General features: G+C 39.8%; 1 long non-coding RNA gene across 1 annotated transcript in view; it reads right to left on the reverse strand.

Annotated features, from left to right (window-relative positions):
• Positions 1 to 212: 212 nt before the first annotated feature.
• Positions 213 to 19,694, reverse strand: part of LOC118535433 (uncharacterized) — a 123,714-nt gene continuing 104,232 nt past the window's right edge. The window contains exons 3-4 of the long non-coding RNA XR_013442203.1: positions 9,328 to 9,460; positions 213 to 594 (exon numbers count right to left, since the gene is read on the reverse strand). This is a non-coding gene — a long non-coding RNA (uncharacterized LOC118535433). The remainder of the gene's footprint in view (positions 595 to 9,327; positions 9,461 to 19,694) is intronic.

The raw sequence follows: 19,694 nt of genomic DNA on the forward strand, positions 1-19,694 counted from the left end.
CATTCATCTATGGATGGGCATTTGGGTTGTTTCTAGTTGTGGGCTATTATGTGTAAAGCTGCTATGAGTATTCATGTACATGCCTTTGTTTTTGGATACATATTTTTATTTTTCATGGGTAAATACCTAGAGTGCAACTGCTAGATCTTAGGGTAAGTACAGTGCATATTTATCCGTATAAGAAATTGCCAAACTATTTTACAAGATGGTTATGCCATTTTACACTCCCACCATAAATGTGTCACAGTTCCAATTGTTGCATCTATTAGTTATCTATTGATGCATAAAAAGTTACTACAAATGTAGAGGGTTAAAACAACACATACTTATTATCACACAGTTGATGCCGGTCAGGAATTTTGGCAGCATTTAGCTGGGTCCTTTGTTTCAGGGTCTCTCGTGAGGCTGCAATCATGGTGTTGCTAGGGCTGTGGTTCACCAGAGGCTCAATTGGGTAAGGATCCATTTCCAAGTTTATGTGGTTGTTGGCAGGATTCATTTCCTTGTAGGCTGTCAGGCTTCGGCAACTGCTGGATGCTGGCCAGTGGCCACACTCAATTCTTTGACCCATGGGCCTCTTCATGTGGCAGCTTACTTCATCAAATATAGCAAGGGAGATAGCCATTAGAGATGGTCGGCTAGCAAGATAGAAGCTATAATCTTATGTACTGTAAACACACAAGTGACATCCCATCACTTTTGCCATGTTCTATGGGCTCACCCACATAGGTCTCACCCACATTCAAAGGGAGGTGATTACACTGGGCATGAACATCAGGAAGCAGGGATCATGGGGGCCATGTTAGAGCCTGTCTGCCACACTCCACATCCTTGTCAACATTTGGTATTATCAACCTTTTTTATTTTAGCCTTTCTAGTGGATGTGTACTGCTATATTGTTGTGATATTAATTTACATTTCCCTGATACTGATATGTTGAACATCTTTTCATAAGCTTACTTGCCATTTGTATATCTTTTATTACGATTTATTTATTTATTTGAGGAGGGAGGGGCAGAGGGAGACGGAGAGAGAGAGTCTTAAGCAGACTCCACACTGAGTACAGAGCCCAGCGTGGGGCTCAATCTCACAACCCTGAGATCACAACCTGAGCCGAAACCAAGAGTCAGATGCTTAACCGATTGTGCCACCCAGGCACTCCTGTATAGCTTTTTTGATAAAATGTATATTCATAATTTTGGTCCCACCCTTTAAAATTGAATTCTTTTTTAAAAATTTATTTATTTGAGAGAGAGAGCACAAGCAGGGGGAGGACAGCAGAGGGAGAGGGAGAAGCAGGCTCCCCACTGATCAGGAAGCCCGATATGGGGCTCAATCCCAAGACCCTGGGATCATGACCTGAGCTGAAGGCAGATGCTTAACCAACTGAGCCACCCAGGTGCCCCTAAAATTGAATTCTTTTTATTTTATTTCTGAATGTAGGAGTTTTTATTTATTTTGAATATAAAAGTCCTTTGTCAGATAAAGGTTCCATTGAGATTTTATCCTTATCTATGGTTTGCTTATTTATTTTTTTTAGTGGTGACTTTTGATGAAACGTTTTAGATTTTGATTAAGTGTAATGTATAATTTTTCCCTTTTATGGTTATTGACTTCTGTGTCCTGTCTATGAAATCACTGTCTTCTCCCTAATGAGTAAGATATGCTCCAATATTTTCTTCCAAAAGCTCTGTGGTTTTACTTTTTATATTTCGGTCTGAGATACATCATGAGTTTTATTTTGAGTCTATATGTTTATGCTAGGAGGAAGGTAATGAGTTTCTTTTTCACACACACCCCGAATATGAATATCCAGTTGTTCTAATACTATATGTTGGAAAAACTCTTTTTCTTATTGAATTACCCTGGCTCTTTTGTTAAATATCCATTGATAAGTGGGTCTCTATCTAATCATTTTTTGGCCCTATTGGTCTATATAGCTATTCTTGCACCAATACCCGATTGTCTTGATCACTGTAAACTTCATGGTAAGTCTTTAAATCGGGTAATATAGGTACTCTAACTTTGGTATTCTTTTTCAAAATTCTTGGGATAATCTAGATTCTTTGCATTTCCATATACATTTCAGAATTATCTAATTTTTACAAAAGAAATCTGTTGAGAATTTGATTGGGATTGTATTGAATCTATAGATCAATTTGAGAATTGCCATCTTAATAATATTGAGTCTTTTCTCCCATGGATACGGTACAACTATCCATTTATTTAGGTGTTCTTTAATTTCTGTCAGCAACATTTTATAGTGTACACTGTATATTTCTTTGACATATTTGGCTTAAATTTATCCCTAACTATGTCTGTTTTCTGGTGATACTCTAAATAGTCTTGTTTTAAAATTTCAATTTCCAATTGTTTGTTGCTACTATATGGAAATACAATCCACTTTGTTTATTGATTTGTAAATTTCATCCTGTGTCTTTGCTAAAATCAGTTATTCAGTTCTAATAGCTTTTGCTTTTTTACAGATTCTAGTGATTTTCTTTGTATACAAATATGTTGTCTCCAAAAAATGAGAGTTATATTTCTTCCTTTCCAGTCTATATACCTTTTGTATCTTTTTTGCTTTGCCTTTTTACATTGACTATGACCTCCTGTACGATGTTGAATAAAAGCAGTGAACAAGGATACAGCATACTCTTTATCCATCAATACTCTCAAGATAGTATTAGTTGTTTTAAGTTTTTCATAGATGCATTTTATAAGGTTTAGGAAATTCTCTTCTATTTCTTGTTTGCTGAGAGATTTTTCATAAGTGTGTTTTCAATTTTGTCAAATGATTTTCCTAAATCTATTTGGTCTTTATTAATTTTTAGTTTATTGATATAGTGAGTTACATTAATGGATTTTCCAATCTTAAATGAAACTTGCATTCCTGGGATAAACCAAATTGGTCATGATGTGTTATTATTTTTATATATTGCTGGAATTGATTTTCTAAGATTCCTTAAGGATTTTTGAATCCATGTTCATGAATGATGTTGGTCTGCAATTTTCTTTTCTGGTAATGCCTTTATCTGGTTTTGGTATCAGGGTAATGCTGGCCCCATGTATAAGTTGGGAAGTGTTTCCTCCTCTAATTTCTGAAAACAACTGGGTAGAATTGGGGCATTTCTTCCTTAAGTGTTTCAGAAAACTTGCCAGTGAAGTCATCTGTGCCTATAATTTTCTTTGTGCAAACACTGCAATTATGCAATTGCAATTCCTTAAATACATATTCTTTAGTTGTCTGTTTCTTCTGGAGACAGTTCTGATATTTGTATTTTTCAAGAAATTTGTCCATTTTATTTACCTTGCTTGAATTTATTGGCATAAAATTGCTCATATATGCCCTTATCTTTCTTAAAAAGAGGCTTTATTGAGCTATAATTAACATGCAGTAACTGTGCACATTTAAGTGTACAGTTTTTAAAGTTTTGACATATGTATACCCCTGTGATCTCTGGAGTTCTCTCTTCATACAAGTCTCGCCTCTCTGGCATTCTGTCCTGTAATCTCCAGCTGCTTTCATCTCCCTGGACCATCAGCTCTGTGTCCTCCATTCAGTGAGTCACCAGGCTCCACCTGTGCTCTCCATCCCTGCACCAGGGCCTGTAGATGAGGCAGTTATTGGGTTCACCCCATTTGTTTCCTGTCGGTCAGGGAAGCACTGTCCTTTGTTGCCTGCTATCTAATGCCTTGAAGACCACTGTTTCACATATTTTATCCAACTTTTCATGTTTCATGCAGGAAGATATGTCCAGTGTAGTTTTGAATCTGTTACTGAGTACTAACATGTCTAGTATTTTTAAATCTTCTTTAGTATTAAAGGTTTTTAAGTAAAATGAGTCCTTTACCTTTTTGAAATGTTCCCTTTCATCCTTGGTTGTGTGCCTTATTCAGAAGTCTGCTTTGTTTGACATTAATAGAATCACTCCAAATTTCTTATAATTAGTGTTTGCAGTGTATATCTTTTTCCATCCTTTAACTTCTGACCCTCTCCATCTCCACATATGTGTGCACACGCATGTGTGCCTGTGTTTTATTTTGGAAGATACCTCTTGCTTTTCTATTCAGTTTCATAATTTTGATTTTAATTGGAATATTTAGACTAGTCTTTTCCAATAGACCTTTTTCTGATGTGCAAATGTTATAAATTATCTGTTTGATATGCTAGCCACTAATTAGGTGGTTACTGAGCATTTGAAACATTGCTAGTGTGACTGAAGAGCTAAATCGTTTATTTTAGTATATTTTAAACTAATTTAAAGAGCTCCATGTGGCCAGTGGTTAGTGTATTGGGCAGCAAGGGTTAGGCCACTTAATTTAAGGTAAATGATATATTTGGGTTGTTTATCACCTCATTATTTGTTTTCTATATTTTGTATTTTTTCATTTCTCCTTTGTTCTTTTTTTCTTTTCCTCCTTATTTTTTATTGAATATATTTTATTATTCTTTGTTATCTCCACCATTAGCTTATTAGCTATATCTTTTTAGTGTGTAAGTTTGTTCTAACGCTTATCATATTCATCTCTAATGATCAAAACTTACCTTTAGATGATATCATATTTCCTCACACATAAGAAAAATATAGATATACTTCCATTTCTTGTACATTTTTTGTACTACTGTAGTACATAACAGTACTCCTACTCCTACTCATATTATGAACTCTGCTATATGTTGTCATTATGTTTGCCTTAAACAGGTAACTATCTTTTAAGGAGTTTGTTTTTTAGAATAAGAAAGTATTTTATAGTTTCCCAGATATTTAAAATTTCTGTTGCTTCTCATTTCTTTGTGTAGATCCAAGTTCCCATCTGGGATCATGTTCCTTCACCTTTACTACTTCTCATGGTACAGGTTTGTGAAGAATTACCTTAGCTTTTATTTGTCTGAAAAGTCTTCCATTTTTCTTCCTCTTAATGGGTATATAATTCTAGGATGACCCTTTTTTATTTTATTATGTTAAACATTTTGTTCCATTCTCTTATGTTTTTTTATAATTTCTTACTAGAAATCTATAGCCACTCTTTGTTTCTTTGTACTTAAAGCATCTTTTTTGTCTGGCTCTTAAGATGTTTGTTTTATGACTTGGGCTCAGGAATTTATTTTTATAATTTGTCTTTTTTTCTTTAATCACACCTCATTGTGATCTAATTCACATGCCATAAAATTCACATGTCATAGTTTGTAGTATATCCAGAGTGTGCATCAATCACCACTATTGGATTCCAGAACATTTTCAACACTCTGAAAAGAAATCCCATTCCCATTAGCAGTCATTCCCACTTCGTCAACCCTCTAGTCCCTGGAAACCACTCATCTACTGTTTGTCTATATTGATTTGCCTATCTGGATATTGCATGTAAATGGTATCATACAATCTGAACTTTATTCCTTTTTTTGGCCAAATAATATTCCGTTGTATAGATACACCACATATTGTTTATCCATTCATCAGTTGATGGATACTTGGGTCGTTTTTACTTTTTGGCTATTGTGAATCATGCTACACTGAACATTTGTGTATGAATTTTTGTGTGGATCTCTATTTTCAAATCTCTTGGGTATGTACTTAGGAATGGAATTCCTGGATCATATGGTAAATCTATTTTATCTTTTTGAGAAATTTCTAAACTGTTCTCCATAGCAGCCACACCATTTCACATTCCCACCAGCAATGTATGAGAGTTCCAATTTCTCCACATGCTTGTTATCATCCATCTTTTCTATTAGGGCTCAGGAATTTAAATATGGTGTGATTTGGTAGTGGTTTACTTTGTGTTTGTCTTCCTTAGGGTTTCTGATCTTCATAGATCTCTGGGTTTATAAAGTCTTTATAGAATTTGGAAAAAATTATTCTTTCATGTATTTTTCCCCTCTTCCCTCTCCCCCTTCTCTGGGAGTTCTGATTGCATGTAAGTGGGACTGCCTGATTTGTCCTACAAGTCACTACTGTCTGGTTTCACTTTTTAAAGTTCTCCCCTCTCTGTTCTACATTTGGGTAGTTTATCTTGCTATGCCTTCATCTTCCAGTGCATACATCTTCTCTTCTGCAGTGTCTACTCATGGCTATTCCTATCTGGTGTAGGGCAGAGACTGAGCAAAGGCACAGAGATGTGAGGAAGCCAGGGGGGCTTTGGGAACTGCAGGAGTCCAGTGTGGTCTCACCATGCTCAGCTTCAGCTCAGCCCATGGAGAAAGGAAGGCCTAGGTTTTGGTCCCCTGCATGGATCCCTTGCAGGAAACTGAGTGAGGATGTCACTATTTGCCAACTGTGAAATCTCCCCCAGAGGGTCAAATTCTCTTCCCTTTCATAGTGCAAAGGGAGTAGTCATCTTCCCATCTCTCTTGGAGGCAGCCTCCTACTCTTGTCTAATTGGAAATATCTCCAGATCCACACAATGCTGCAGCTGGCAGCCCACCAGTTCCCTCTATGCAGCAGAGCTGCTTAACTTGACTGCTGTGAATGATGAAGAAATCTGAGCTGTGTGAGAGGAAAATCAGAAATGTCCCTTGCCAAATCTATTGTGCTGGAGTCTTTGGGATTTGAATGAAGTTGACTGAGTTCTGATAATTTCGATCAATGCATTTTAAAGTGATGGGATCCAAGAATGAGGCAAAAGGCAATGTTTTTTATTCAATGTGCAAATCATCTGACTGTATCTTCCAGATGACTCTGTACCTTTAATTAATCATTTGTAATTTTCCTGTGAGAAAATGTGAAATTGATGGAGCTGATGACCTTCCAGAAAAAGTGCCATGCTGTTACCCTGAGACCTTCCAGTGCCTATACTAAATGAATGCCTATGCATGGGCTTGTGTGGGAAAAGGTGTGACCCCATGAAGGGTGTTGTTAAAGATGCAACAGCACCCAAACCCTCATGATTCCTGAACCTCCTGTGCTCACAGCAAACCAAAGGGAAAGAGCAACTCAGCCCAGCCCACATCCACATTGGCTCTCTAAATTAGAACTTAGAACTAAAGCTAGAAAAGTGTGCTTACTTTATGCAACCAATCTTCTCCAGAAAATGAATTTCAACTTGTTTTTGTAAATAGTATAATTTTTTTAATTAGGTGCTAGGTGAACAATATATGTTTAATAAACTCATTCAAATTGGGACTATCATGAATGAAGCATTTTAACACAACAGAGAAGGAAAAAAATGTAAATTTTATGATTAAGCACTTGGGAAGACTAAACCAACCATGCTGACACCTACAGAAATGAAATGGTCAGGTGGCAGGATATTGTCAACGGGAATCTGCCATGTAGGGCAGGAATTGAGAGCACTTTGGAGGAAGGAAACCTGGACTCCAGACCTGTTAGTTACAGGTTCAGGGATCTTTGCACATCATTCAATATCCTAAATTTGTGGCTTCTCCCTTTGTAATATGATTATAATATCTGCCTCATTGGGTGCTGAAAATATTAAATGTTGGCACTTTATAAATTGTAAAACCCTATTACTACTCATGGGCCAGATTTCAAAAAAAGGGCCGCTGTCACCAGAGAAGAGGTTTGGAAGCAGAAAGTCTGAAGGTTGGTCAGACTTAGAGAAGCCATGAAGAGTAGAAGAGCAAGTGTTCCAGGCTAGAGGGATAGCATGACCAATGAACTCTGCACGACTGGGAAGCAGCCTGCTTCTCCTGTGGGAATGTTTCTAGTCCCTCCTCCATCATGGCCATCCTCCTCTAAACTCCAGGGACAGAAGTGACAAGCTGGCTCTACAAAGGCACAGCATCTGGACCATTCCTGCCTGGGGGCAAGAAGTGGTCTGTGATTTGGTTTGAGGATGGAAGTTGGATCTGGAACCAGTGGCTTTGAACACTGAGGGCACGTATAAATCACCATGGAACAAGAATGCCTGGTCTCCATCCCTGAGTTGCACTGGAGCAGACTTTCTGGGAATGCAATGGCTTAGGTGGTATTTTTTTTTAAATCTAGACATGATTCTGATAAATAACAGAGTCCTGAGAACTGCTGTTTAGCTTTTGATCCACGAATAGAGAAATTCTTTCTCAGTAGAAACAACCTGCTGTCCATTCAGTTGGAAAGTTAAGTCTATTCTCTAGTGGCCCCCAAAGGGGGCTAACTGTGCTCCCAAGAGAGGGTCAGAAGTTCTGAAACCCTGTTGGTGTACCAGAGACTTCTGCCTCCTGCCCTGTAACTGCAGGGCTCTGACAGGTGAAGGCTTCAGCCATTCTCAGCAATGGAGAACACTTCACATAGAGAGCAGGGCACCTGCCATGGCCCACGAAGTTTTCATTGCACGAGCTCTCCTGTGTAAGTCCTTTCATGTCGTCACTGTTCATACCCACCCTGCCCAGCTCTCTGCATAGACACTGCAGAACTGAGGGAGGAAACTGGAGCCAAACATCCTCACACATGCCCAAGCTATTAGTGTTACTAACAATAAGCCAGTTTCCATCTTAATTTCATCAGATCTACTATCATTTAAAAAATTTTGTTTATTGCCTGTCTCCTCCACTGGAAGGTAAGATCCAAGAAAGCAAGGATCTTTTTTTGTGTCACTCACTGCTATCTCCCCAGTGCCTAGAGATGTGCCTGGCATATTGTAGGTCCTCAACATGTGGTGTATGAATAATCGACTAGCCCCCCATTTCTGAGAACTTATTATGTGATAGGCCCAGTGCTCTAATTATGTCTATCATCACATTTAATTCAAACAACAACCCCATATGGGAGGTGCTATTATTCATTCTCATTTTAGAGCAGAGGAAACTAAAATTCTGAGAAGTTAAGACACCTGCTCAAGGTTACACACATAAATAAGAAGTAGAACTAGGCCTTGAACCCATGACTTTCCAGCTCCAAAGACCAAGCTCTTAAGGATTTTGAACTAATTTCTCTCACTCAAGGTACTACAGGAACATGTCCTCCTCAAGAACTGGTTATAAATCTGGTTTCACTCTGACCCTGAGTAGTAATGTGTTAATGGCACAATCTCCAGGCAGTGGTATTTCCTGGGAAGGGGGGTGGGTATTGAAATCTAAAGGGGAATTTTATCCCTATATCCTCCCTCCCAAATCCAGGATTCTTTAAGAAATCTACACAATACCAGATAAGCTCATTATCTTTGGAAGATTTCTTTTTTTAATGATACCCTACCAGCATATCGAAAGGGCCAAGGTGAGATCAAGGTGTGTCTCGGAGGGTAAGACTCTGGATGACTTTTATTTTACCCTTTATATTTTTCTACAATGAATAATGTGTATTAATTATGGTAAGGATTAAGCTGGTCTAACAAAGGGACTGCAAAATGCATTATCCTACATTAGTTCAAAGTTTCTTTTTCTCTTACCTACCAGTCCAGGGCAGAAAGTTGGGCTCCACTCCATGAGATCACCCAGGTTCCCAGCTGGCCCCACATTGGTCTAAGGTGCCTGCTCCAGTTGTCCTCATCTTTGTGGTTGAGAGTAGCTCATCAGCACCACCTCCAGGAGAAGAGGAAGAAGTAAAGGGAGGGCATAAATTGCCTTTTTTTCAAGGAGGTACTCTTATCTCACTTGGCAAAACCCAGTTACAGGGCTACATCTAGCTGCAAGGGAGGCTGGGAAACCAGTCTCTGGGCAGCCATCTGCCCTCCCAACACTCACAGAGAGAAGTCCATTATTAAAAGGAAGAAAGGGAGGATGGATATTAGGGGACAATAATAATTTCTGCCATAATGTGTATTTATTTATTCTAATTAAAAAAAATCTGTCCCCCAAAAATATGACTTTTTAAAATTAATATACATCAAAATTGACTTTTTTTTGTATGGACAGGTCCATGGGTTTAAGCACACCAACGGAGTAGTGTAACCTCCACCACAATCAAGATACAGAATAGTTCCATCACCCAAAAAGCTCTCTTAGACTGCCTTGCCTTAGTTACACCCTCTTCTCCACTCTTAACCCCTGATGAACACTTATTTGCTCTCTCTCACTATACTTCTTTTTGAGAATTTCAAATCTTGTATAAATGGAATCATATAGTATGTAACCTTTCCAGACTGGCTCCTTTCACTCAGCATAATGCCTTTGAGATTTATCCCCATTGTTATGTGTATCAATAGTTTCTTGCCTCTTAATGTATAGATGTCCCACTTTGTTTATCCATCTACCCACTGAAGGACATTTAGATTGTTTCCAGTGTTTGGCAATTATTCATAGAATAGCTTTAAACATTTGTGGACAGGGTTCTGAATGAACATAAATTTTCATTTCTCCAGGGCAAATACCTAAAAATGGGATTGCTGGGTGAGATGACACGTGTATATTTATTTTTTATAAGAAACTGCCAAACTGTTCTAGACCAGCTGCACCAATTTACATTTCAACTAGCAATGTACACAGGACTTCTGTACTGCTGAATCTTCACCAGGTCCTGGCACTGATAGCATTTCTTATTTCAGCCATTCTGATAGGTACATGGTGATATTTCATTATAGTTTGAATTTACATATCTCTACTGGCTAATGATGTTGAACATCTTTCATGTGCTTATTTGCCATCCATATACTCTCTGGTGAAGGGTCTGTCTAAGTCTTTTGCCAATTTTTCCACTGGGTTGTTTGTTGAGTAAGACAGTTTTTTAACATATTTTGGATACAAGCCTTTTGTTAGATACATGATTTGCAAATGTTTCCTCCAAGTTTTTAGCTTGTGTTTTCATTCTTTAACAATCTTTCACAGAACAAAAGCTTTCAGTTTTGATTAAATCCAAATTATCATTTTTTTTCCTTTTATGAATTGGGCTTTTGCTGTCATGTCTAAGAACTCTTTGCCTAACCTCAGGTCACAAAGATATTCTACATTTTCCTCGAAAAGTTTTAGAGTTGTATATTTTCTTTTTTTTTTTTTTTTTACTATTAGGATCTATGATCCATTTTGAGTTAATTTTTGTATAACGTGTAAGGTTTAGATTGAAGTTCACTTTTTTGTTTGTATGAATGCCAATACCATTTGTTAAACATACTATCATATCTCCACTGAATTGCATTTGCATGTTTGGCAAAAATCAGCCATTCATATTTGTGTCTATGTCTGTACTCTCTATTGTGTTCTATTAATCTATGTATCTCTCTCTCTGCCAATACCACACTGTCTTGGTTATTTTGAAGTAAATCTTAAAATTGAATAGTGGGATTCTTCTAAGGCCAATATTCTTTTGGCTATGCTAGTTTCTTTGCCTTTCATATTGACTTTAGAATCAGCTTGTCAAATATCTATAAAAATTCTGCTAGGAGTTTGGTTGAATTGCCTCCAATCCATGGGTCAATTTGGGGGAAAACTGACATTTTTCCTATGTTGAATCTTCCAATCCATGAACATGGTATGGCTCTACATATATTTAGGTCTTCTTTGATTCATTTCATCAGCATTTCAGAGTTTCAGCACATAGATTCTATGTATATTTTGTTAGAATTAAACCTACATATTTCCTTCTGAGGGGAGTTATTTTACATGGTACCCTTTTTTTTTCCAATTATTCACTACTAGTATTTAGAAATATGACAGATTTTTGTGTTTTGACTTTGTATCCTAGAATGTGACTAAACTCAGTGTTATGGAATGAATTCAATCCCTTCAAAATTCATGTTGAAGCCCTAATACCCAGTGTGAGTGTATTTGGAGATAGGGCCTTTTAGGAGGTAATTAAGATTAAATGAGGTCATAAGGGTGGAGCCCTAATGCAGTAAGAATGTTGTCCTTATAAGAAGAGGAAGAGAAATGCACATAGGAACCTGCACACAAAGGAAATTCCATGTGAGGACACCGGGAAAAGGCTGACAGTCTGCAAGCCAGAAATCAACCTTGTCAACATCTTGATCTTGGACTTCCAGCCGCCAGAACGTTGATAAAGTAAATTCTGTAGTTTAAGCCACCCAGTCTGTGGTATTTTCTTATGGCAGCAGCACTAGTAGACTAATGCACTCGCTTATTATTTATAGTTTTTGGTAGATTACTTGGGATTTTCTGTGTAGATAATCATGTTATCTGCAAATAGGGCAAGTTTTATGTCTTTCTATTATATATGCTTTTTATTTTTATTTCTGATCTTATTGCAGAGCCTAGAACTTCCAGTAGCATGTTGAATAAGTGTGGTGAAAGTAGACATCACTGGCTTGACTTGTTCCCAATTTTAGGGGGAAGGCATTCAGTCTTTCCCCACTCACTATGATGTTAGCTGAAGGGTTTTGTTGATGCTCTTTATCAGGTTGAAGTGATTCCCTTCTATTCATAACCTGCTGAGAGTTTTTATCATGAGTTGGTTTGGGAGTTTGCCAAATGCTTTTTCTATTTCAATTTACATGATCATATATTTCTTCTTAGCTTATTGATATAGTAGATAAATTTAAATTATTTGTTTGAATGATGAAACCAGCTTTTATGCCTAGAATAAATTCTAGTTGGTCATAGTGTATGATTCCTTTTATATATTCCTAGATCCAATTTGGTAATATTTTGTTGAGTATTTCTGCATCTAAATTCATGAGAGATGTTCATCTGTAGTTTTAATTTTTTGCACACTTTGTCTGATTTTGATATCAGGGTAAAGCTGACCTCATAAAACTAGCTGATACATTTTCATTCCTCTATGTCCTGGAAGAGATTGCATATATTCGATTTTATTATATGTTTGGTACAATTTGCCAGTGAAACTATCTTGGCCTAGAGATTTCTTTTGTGGAAAGTTTTTAATTATACATTTAACTGGTTTTATAGTTCTAGGACTATTCAGGTTAACTATTTCATCTTGGGTAAGTTTAGATTCTTTGTGGATTTCAAGGAATTGGCCCATTCTAAATAAGTTGTTGAACTTCTGTATGTGGAGTTGTCCATATTTCTTTATTACCCTTTCAATGGCTATGGGGTCTGTGATTGATTCTTTTTAAAACACATTCCAGAGTCACCTGGGTGGCTCAATCGTTAAGCATCTGCCTTTAGCTCGGGTCATGATCCTAGGGTCCTGGGATCGAGCCCCACATCAGGCTCCCTGCTCTGCGGGAGGCCTGCTTCCTCCTCTCCCACTCCCCCGCTTGTGTTCCCGCTCTCACTGTGTCTCTCTCTGTCAAGTAAATAAATAAAATCTTAAAAAAAAACAAACCACACATTTCATAAGGAAGCATGTTCTATTGATTCTTACGACTTCTCAATTTGCTAATAAAATTCTTTTATGGTCTTTTGATTTTACATGTCTTTAGGGATTATAAAATGGATTTGCAACAGGAATGGCATCTTTAGTCTAGATATAAAATACAAGGTGATGATTGATTTCTCTGGTATGTGGGCTTTTTGAGGCTGTTAGGCCTCTATTCCCCAGCCTTCCACCAGCTAGCTCCCAGGAAAAGACTGATACAAGCTCAACCACCAATCTGCAGTTCTCCCTCCACCCTCTGTTTTGAATCTCCGCCTCCTACCACAGGAAAGAGATGAAAGCACAATACTTCTTAAAAAATCTTCAACCCTGCCTCAATATTGTTTTCAAGTCCTCATTTAGTAATTTGGAAAGAAGCTTGGAAGAAATTAATAACTTGATTATCTGCTATTATGCCCTCTCTGGAGTTGATTACCAGAATAGTTAAGCCTACTTCCCACAGCGAGGAAGGGCCTCAGGGATTGCCTTCCTATTACAGATCAAGAAGCTGTGGTCCTTTAAAGTAGGTATCTTTTATAGAAAGTGTACAATATACCTGGCTGCTATAGATATTACCTTTATCAGTAATAATATCAGGGTGGGCTTTATATTTTCATTTTATAGACAAGAACAATAAAGCTAAGAGATGTTCAGTTCAAGAATGTTTCATGTTTCTGGCTGGCTGTATGACCCTGGGAAAAATAATTAACTAGTAATTAGGCTTCAGTTTCTTTATTTGTAAAATTGGGATACTAATATAACTTAACTCATAGGATTGGTTGAGGATTAAATGTGTCTGGCATATACTAAGCATTCAATAAATTTTGTCATCATCCTTGCTGTTATTACTATACCATATACTATTTCTTTGAAATTTTTCTATAAAAAACCACATACTGAATTTGTACTAAATATTCTTTAAAATTTATAATCATTAAATTAAAAAATAAAGTTAAGGAGGGCACATATTACAATGAGCACTGGGTGTTAAATGCAAATAATGAATCATGGAACACTACATCAAAAACTAATGAAGTACTGTATGGTGACTAACATAACATAATAAAAATAAAATAAAATAAAAAGTTAATTTGTATTCAATTAAGGAAATCTTGACTAACCAGACCACACAAAGTATTCCCTAAGTTAACTGTTTTTTGTTTTTTTGCTGCCTTCAGATCAGGTTCATAAGAAATGAGCAGGGTATATTTAAAATAACAGCCTCAGCATTCTGTGAAGAAGCAGCCATCTCTGTGCCTGCTTACATTCTTGGTCCTGGAGAGTCCCTGGCTGGTCAGAGCCTTCATCACCCTAGACAGCTTTATACAGGTTCATTAGGTTTATCAAGGCAGGAAAATGGGCTAATGTGTTGTGCAAAATTGGATTTTATTTCTCGCCCTCTGACTTCTTTTGCCACATGACCTTGCACTGCTTCTCAACAGAGTAGGTGGAACGTACATCCACACCTCCCTGGACTTGGCCATGTGACTTGCTTCAGCCAATAAAATGTGAGCATATGTGATGCTAAGCAGAGGCTTTAAATGCCTGTGTAGTTTGGCTTGGATGCTTTGCTTCTGCCATCTGCTATCTGCAATAAGAGGAATGTGCCTTGGGGAGCTCCTGGTACTGCAATGAGGAGACACGTGGAAGAGATGTAAGCTCAAACTGTGGCTTGGGGTCAAGTCCAACTGATTCCTGCAGAGCCACAGAGAGCCTGAAGTCCATGGGCAAAGAAAAGCAGCATTTGTTGTTATAAGCCACTATGATCTTGAGTTTGTTATGCAGCAAAAACTAATTACAAATGTTTTGGTAAATTTTCAACAATAAGAATTAAAATCTATTGTGTGTGGTGATGATAGGGAGTAGGTATTTCACACACAGCTTGTCAGAAAATCCATTTAATCAAGTAAAGGCTATAAATTTCCTCCACAGCACTCAGGTGAAAGACACATCAGATTTCCTTACATTTTGTAAATTCACCAACTCTGCTTCAAGCCATCACCTTTAGGGATGGTGGGAAATTCCATCTCAGTTGTATTTTGGAGGTCCTCCACCCCCCCCACCCCCCCACACCCCCGCCCCTGCGGGTTGTTTGGAAACACTGGTGCTTACAACATCCAGAAAATTGGGGGAAGGCTTATGACTGCTGTCCCTGAAGTATCTTGTCCAAGGCCAGTGGGGAGTGTTCCAGTGTTGCAACCCCACTCTCTTCCTTTGTGCAGAGTTTGCCTGGGCATCCCTGCTGAGGCTCCCAAGCAGTAGAACCTAGACAAGTACTCTCAAACTCCAATATGCACAGAAATCACTTGACAATCCTGCTAAAATACAACTTTGGATCCAGTGGGTCTGGATTTCTGATGAGCTCCCAGGTGATGCTGACATTGCTGGTCATGCACAACATGTTGAGTAACAAGACCCTAGAGTCCAGCCTCCCCTGGCATTCCAAGAAGCCATCCTTCCTCATGAGCATTCTGAATAACTGGAGCTCTGGTCTCCAGCACATGTGGGCCACCTGCCCTCCCCCCTTCCCAATACCCTACACCTAATCCCACCTTCTAAGGATGAGCCATTACCTCTGCCCTCTGTCTTTCATTCATTGGAAACATTCCCTTTTCAGATAATGAGCCTCACAGCTGAGTTAAATCTAAACCAGGATTTAGAAATTGAAGTCTGGATCCTTCTCTCCTTTGCCAAGGGCATCAGAGACCTCCAGGACTCAAAGGCCTGGCTGTTTTTCCAAAAAGGGAGTCAAAGGAGAAAATTAACTTGATTGGCACAGTAATAAAACTGAGTGAGTATCTCAATAAGCCATCCAGCCACATTGGAACAGTCCAATTCCCTGGATTGCCAATGAGAGAATACTGTCCTGGAGACAGGTCTTTGGCTCAACCTGGTAACTACACATGCCTTCTGTCAGCTCAGAATTCTTGGTCATTTCACATTCAGGGCCTTGGAAATGCTGATTTTTAGAACTGGCAGTCAAGATAATTAGCATGTAAATGACACCTAAGGGTTCTAAGCAGAGCTGATAGGAACCCAGCCTTCAGGGCAGCCTTCCCAGTCCTGCAAGTTTATGGCCAAGAATCTGTTCTGATTGGTTGCTTTATTTGCTAAATGTTTTGAATTTAACAGGTTACTTGGGGAATAACTTTGCAAGCATGTATTTGCAGTGCCTATTCTTATATACCTCATTTTTTCCCTTACAACAAAAGTATTACAACACTTTTCAAATACTGGTTTAAGCACCCAACTAGTGCATAAGGTAAAATATCCTTCTATCAAGTCAATCTGTGACTGGTTTGCCTGAGAATCCCAAGAAGCCAGCAGCCTTATTTTACCAAAACACTGGGGAGAATTTATCCTGGTGGGTTGGTGAGGCTGCTGAGTCCTAGGCCCACGGAGGAGACCCAGTGGTGGTCTCTGGAAGAGGGTAGGAGGTGTTGTAGAGATGTCAGATACTACATCAGGCTAAAGACCCTCAAACAGCTAAGGGTGTCTTTGTCTCTTTTCTGGCTCTTTCTTTTTCTTTTTCTCTTCCCTCCTCTTCTTCTCCTCTCCCTCCCTCTCCCCGCCCCCCCCTACTTATCCACACATCCTCTTCCTCCTCCTCCTTCTCCTCCTTCTTCTTCTTCTCCTTCTGTCTTCTGTTGGCTCCCCTTGAGAGGCAGATTTTCAAAGACCTGGGGCTGCTCACTGGGGCTCCAGATGGGGGCTGGTGAGCTAAGTGCTGCAAATCATCTGAGTATAAGAAGGCTATTCCAGAGTCGCCTGGGTGGCTCAGTCATTAAGCGTCTGCCTTCGGCTCAGGTCATGATCCCTGGGTCCTGGGATCGAGTCCCACATCGGGCTTCCTGCTCGGTGGGAAGCCTGCTTCTCCCTCTCCCACTCCCCCTGCTGTGGTCCTCTCTCACTGTATCTCTCTCTGTCAAATAAAATCTTAAAAAAAAAAAAAAAGAAGGCTATTCTAGCAAGATGGCCTCCTTAGTCTGGAAAGGGGTGGGAGGTGAGGAGTGCAAAGGGAGATTGGAGATTAAAGGCCTCTGGGGGCATTATGGGAACTCCATGGGCTTTGTGTAACCCCCAGTCTCAGTTTGCCTGTGTTGAACCCCCAAAAAGGTGTTCTTGTGCTTGATGGAATGGGTGGCAGAGAAGTGAGGTGTTAGGGAAACTGTCTTTAACATATCCAGGCTGGGGGAGAGGAAGGAAGAAGCTAGAGAGTCCAGAGTGTGGTGGAAAAGCTGAGAGAAGGTATGGAGGCCTGGAACAAGAAAGAGAGGGTCACAGAAAGCTGGCTGGGCCTGACCAAGGTTTCTGGGGCTGAGCAGCAGAAAGGCCAGTGTTCCCAATCCAGAGTCTGCACTCACAAGAAGTCTTCATGGGCAGAAACTCACCCTTCTTGCTAGCTCTGCTAACCCACTTATCTCATGTTAGTTAAGCCAGGACATGAGTCAGTGTGTTTTGGACACATGGGTGTGAGGACTGGAAGCCATTCTTTGGTACGCCTTCAGTTGTAAGGGAGGAAACAGAAGCCCACTGGTAATTCTCTTCCTTAGCATTTACTGAGCTCCTACACATTCTAGGTACCAGGGTTTCAGAGGCGAATTAGACATGAACTTGGCCACAGAGTTTTCAGTCTAATGGCCTTGTTCATGTGACTTACTCTAAGTCACCTAATAGTGACAAGGGTTAATCCAGAGGGTCTGGCTTCAGTCTCATGACCTTTCCACCCCTTACACTTCCACCTCTAAAGAATATTTGTTCCACCACTCTAAGCATATTCTCTCTGTTTATCAGGGGAAGAAACCCCATGCTTTGCAAAGCTCAGTGTGCATGTGGATTGCCTAGAAACTTATAAAAATGCAGATTTTGATTTGGTAGCTCTGGAGTGAGGCTGATGTTCTGCCTTGCTAAACAGCTCCAGGGTGATGCCACTGCTGAGGGTCCACAGATCACACTTTGATTATCAATGCCTTAATCACCTGTAATCCATTGGTACAACTCTTGATTGAAAAGGATTCAGAATCAGTCCCTTCTCAGCAGTGATGGGGGTAGAGGAAAGAGGAGCTAAGGATCTGGGAGGATTAGTCTGCCTTGCAGAAGTGTGGGAGGGAGATGCATGGCAGAGTGCCCTGTTTGCCATTCCATAATAAGATGATCTCCAAGTTCCCTTCCATTTCAAGGATTATAAGAGTTCCAGCCAGACCCTAAGGTGGTATGGTGGGTGAATTATTATGCAATTCAAGCCTATTAAGTAAACAGCCGAGCTGACAGCCTATGTGGTATGAAATGAGGAGAACCAAGAATGTTTTCCTTTAATTCCTAATTTTAACCTCCTTTAACTCACCCTCTTATGCCCTAATTGGCTAGTGGTTGACAGTTTCCTTTCTCAGTAAAACTTCAGATACTCCAGGATGGCAGGATTAAGCCATTATTAGTCACTAACACCACAGTGTAAATGGATCAGCTCTTCTCCGCAAGGAGAAATCTTAGTGAACCTAGGAATGAGGTCATCTGAGTTCTAATCCTGACCCTTCCACCAACCAGTTGTGCAACCTTACATAGTTTGTATAGCTTCCTTGGACCTCAGTTTCCTCTCATGTACAATGAAGGGGGTAGGCGAGGTCAGCACTAAGGTCCTCTGGGCTTTACCAGCTCAGTATTTTGTTAGAAACAGCAAAAAGGGAACTACCATCAGCCTCTGAGGGAGAGGGAGGTTGGAATCACTAGCTTGTGTCTCATATCTCTGGGCCTGGAGGGTGCGACTCTTAATTCCTAAATGAGATGAGAGGTATTAAACCCTCAGGAGAGTGCCAGGCCATGGTAAGAGCACAATGACTGCGAGATAGCATCGTCACTTTGTAGGACCGTGTGAGGGTTCAGTGGCCTGTCTGCAGTAGGTCCTCGATGAGGAGGGTGCGGGGACACCGAGTGGGAAGGGCAGCTGCAGACAGGGGCTCTGAACATGGGGCCTGGGGGAAAGCCAGAGAATGACGCCTGAGACCAGATGCCAGCTTCTGAGGTTGCCCCAGGCCAGCCCTGCTGTCCAGAGTTCCCACTCCAGGTTTTTACTTTTCTCTCTTTTCCAATCAAATTTTACCTCAGGTTAGAGCTACTCAAGCAAGTTATTCAGATAATCAAGGCTAAAAATACATGACTTTCACCAGGAATATCCAGCTAATGATGTCTAGTGCTTCTGTGTTGGCCCCAGTTAAGCAGCCACCTTCATGCTGCCTTGATCACCAGGGCTCTGAATGACCCATCTCCAGGTCATTCTTTCTCCTATTCTAGAGACCAGGACCAGAGTTTACTGCTGCTGTGGGTCAGTAGCTCCCCTCCTCCTCTGTAGCTCTCCTTCCCTCCTCACCTACCCCTCTCTTCTTCTCTCCAGATGTGCTGGCAACAAGGCTCCTCCCAAACCCCTGCCTCCTCTACAGTTCCCCACCCGCCTTTGAGTCTTTGCGATGGAAGCCCATTAGAGAGAACCACTTTCCTATTTTATGCAGTGCTCTAATATTTCCCATGGTTTCAAAGTGCTTGACTTGCCTG

Source organism: Halichoerus grypus, chromosome 10, assembly GCF_964656455.1.
Source record: "Halichoerus grypus chromosome 10, mHalGry1.hap1.1, whole genome shotgun sequence".
In the NCBI taxonomy this organism is placed as follows: Eukaryota; Metazoa; Chordata; class Mammalia; order Carnivora; family Phocidae; genus Halichoerus; species Halichoerus grypus.